This window comes from Tamandua tetradactyla, chromosome 4 (genome assembly GCF_023851605.1).
Source record: "Tamandua tetradactyla isolate mTamTet1 chromosome 4, mTamTet1.pri, whole genome shotgun sequence".
In the NCBI taxonomy this organism is placed as follows: Eukaryota; Metazoa; Chordata; class Mammalia; order Pilosa; family Myrmecophagidae; genus Tamandua; species Tamandua tetradactyla.
In genome coordinates, this window is record NC_135330.1 from 49,993,164 (window position 1) to 49,996,561 (window position 3,398).

Sequence of the window (3,398 nt, forward strand, 5' to 3'; positions counted from 1 at the left end):
TTAAACCTCAATATAATTGATAAAATAAAAATATCTAAAGTAAAGACAGACAGGTGTTCTACAAAGGAAGGGAAATCAAATCAGCAGCAAAGTTTTCAGTAGCAAAAATTGAAACCAGGCAAAAGTAGAAAATAGCTTAAAATTCTCTGAGAAAGTAACTGCTAACCAAAATTATGTAGCCAGCACAAATATCTTTAAAAAACAAGGGCAATGTAATGACAGCTTTGGATAACATAAATGGAGACCACCCATAGACCCTAAAAGAACTTCTAAACTTCTAAAGGAAGTTAGGAAAGAAGAAAATCATTCCAGAATGAAAGTGTGAGATGATAGAAATTTGACGTAAGAAATTGGTACATGTAAGTATGCATAACAAATAATACTTATAAAAATGATCATTATGCCTAAATTGAGGGGTGTAAAGAATTAAAAAATGGCTATTAAAATTTGTAAGTGGGGTTTTCTAAGATTTTTTTTTCCAGTTTTTGAGAAGGACTGATAAACTGATTAAAATTTTGCTTTTATTAAATTAAGTTTGTAGGGTAAAGTTTCAAGGGTAACTTCTAAGAAAGATGAAGAGTATATAACTTCCAAAACTCATGAAGCAAAAGGATGAAACAAACAAAAAACCTATCAAGCAGGGTAATAATTATTTTTAAAAGTCCCGAAATGTAAATGAGCATAAAGAATATGAGAAATTGAAAGCGAAAGAAGAATGGTGGAAACAAGTTCAAGCGTATCAGTAATTAAAATAAATGTATTTATATTTACCTTTTAAAAACAAAAGCTTTCGGGAAGAGCAGCCATGTGCTATCCTGAGATGAGGTAGAATTCTTAAGTGGTACATTATGGCTGATATGCAAAACCTGGTAGAAAGATTCGAGAAGATAGTGGGTCATCTGCAGTCAGTATCCTAGGTCTTTGACATACACCGTGAGTATGGAGACAGCCATCCAAAAAGAGCATCTCTTGTGTGGAAGCATTTGACTTGCTGCCTGCTGGTCCCTTAGCAGAGACACTGTAGATCAGTAAAGAGGTTGGGGAAGATGTGCAGAAGCACGTGGAGATGGTCTGCGTGTGTCTGAAGTCACAGTGAGTTCTCTTGGCAGCAGCCTCTCGGTACCAGCAGCCAGCAGAGATAAGTTTTCTGAATTGTTGGCACCCATCTCAAAGAAGATCTGAGAACTTACAACCTTTCAGGAGAAAGGCAGCAAGTTGTCTGATCACCTGTCAGCTGTTGTTAAAAGTATATAGGCCTTGTTCTGAGTAATTATGGCTCCAAAGTCTGGCCCTTTTGTCAAAGAAATGAATGGTGCTACCATGTTTTATTCAAATGGAGTTCTCAGGGAGTACAAAGATGTGGATAAAAAGCATGTGGACTGTTAAAACTTGAGTATATGGACAGAGCTACAGATTTACATTAAGGAGTATCATACCACTGGACTGATCTGGAGTAAAATAGATTCTGTAGGAAAAGAACTGAGTGGATTACCATCTGGACCCTCTTCTGAATCAGGTTCCTCTCCCCCAGTTATACCTCCATACCCCAGTTCCTGCTTCATGCTCAGTACTGCTTGCCCAGATTAATCAGGGGGAGGGTATCACACATGCTGTGACACGTGCACTTGATGACATGAAGACTCACATGCCTGAAGGCTCAGAGTGTTCCAGTATCCAACAGCTCTAAACCATTTTCTGCATCTAAACCAGGAGTCAGCACCCCCTTCCCACAGCAGCCACAAACAGCCAGCTCCTCTTGAATGGAAGGCAAGAAGTAGAGAGTAGAAAATCAAGGGAGTATTTCTAACCTGGTGATCAATGATATGGAGTTGAAACAGATGGCTTACATATACAAGTGTGTCAGCACAGCATTGCAAATCAAGGACAAAATTAACTCCATCATAGTTTATAACTAAGAAACTTGGTCTGGGGTTCGATGGCGTGGTGGGCATTGTGTAATAATCAATAGTAGGAATGCTAAAGTTAGGGAAATGGATAAAGCACCAACCATCTTCATCAACAAAACAGAAGGCTGCCATGCTTACCTGAGCAAGAAGTCCCTAGATTGTGAGAGACTGTCAAATCTTCTGAGATAAATTGCCTTATTCCCACTGAAGGCAGTGACTTTAATGAGTTCCCAGTCCCTTAACAGTTCAAGCCCCTAAGGATGGGTGAACGTTGGTCACCACAGTGACAGAAATAGCTGGATAAGTGAAGTACTACTGGGTTCTTTGTCCTGTCCTTTCACCTCATGGACTATATCTGAATCAAGATAGTTCTTTACTTGATTTCCTCTACCTTTCTGCTGTTGAACTGCTTCTCTGCTATGAGAAGCCCAGCTACCTGCCTTCACTGAAATATATCTCAGGCTAAAATTTGTTCGGGATAGCAGGTCAATTGATCATCTGCAGGAAGGTACAGCTTTTCCTTTTCAGCTCAACATATCACCAGTCTATTCTTTTGGAATTGTAGGCCAGGATTACTGGGTTTTAGCTTTTAGCTTTTGGAGATTTTTCTGTCAACAGCCTTTTGGGAAGCATAAAACAATTCCCATGAATTAACAGACCAGAATGTTCACACAAGTTAATTATTTTCTAACCATGAGCATGAGGATAGCAGCAACTGGTGTGATTCCAGTTGGTTCTTCTAAACAAACTAATTTTTCACTGTTGACAAGTGAGACAAGAGTTGCACTAGACCAATGGCTGAGGCTTGGCTTTCTAGTATTCCAAGCATAATTGTTTCCTATAAGCATTCCTTTTATTTTGCACTCCATCCTGGGTTTGTCTGAACCATGAGATAGTAGGTTCTCCTGTACCAGCTGATGTAGCAGTGACCTGCATCTAGCATAGTTAAAGAAGTCTTTGACCCTTTCTTCCTCTGGGATCCCTGCCTGACACCTTCCTACAGAGATGATCTGAAAAACAGAGGGGAGAGAGAGGGAAAGGGAAAACACATACCATTCCAAGGAATCTGGCATTCCTTCCTCTTCCCTGCTAGATGTTTGCCACTCATCTTCACTGCCTTCTTTTCCTTGTCATGATCATCAGCTTATGGCTTCTGTCCAGGCACCAGAACACAGGGCTAAAATCTCCACTGCAGGCTGGTTTTTGGTCTCCATTTATGTCAGAATCTTGCACAGCACTGCTAAAGTGAATTTCAGTTTTTCCCTCTAGGACAAACACTTAATAAACTATGCAAAATTTTTGGTGGGAGAGAGATTGTCCTGTGACTTCTACCTGTTTCCTGAGGCCTGTGGAGATAAACCTTTATGTACTTTAGAGTTATAAAGGAAATAGAATAAAGCTAATACCAAAAAAATTCTAGAAATTTTCATGTTAGGTATTTTTCAAATACGATATTCTATTTGTGAGACCTAAATAAAACATTAGATCAAG

General features: G+C 39.3%; 1 pseudogene; it reads left to right on the top strand.

Moving 5' to 3' along the window:
* The first annotated feature begins 848 nt into the window (after positions 1-848).
* LOC143678946 (adenylyl cyclase-associated protein 1 pseudogene) lies at positions 849-2,211 on the top strand (annotated as a pseudogene).
* Positions 2,212-3,398: the final 1,187 nt, after the last annotated feature.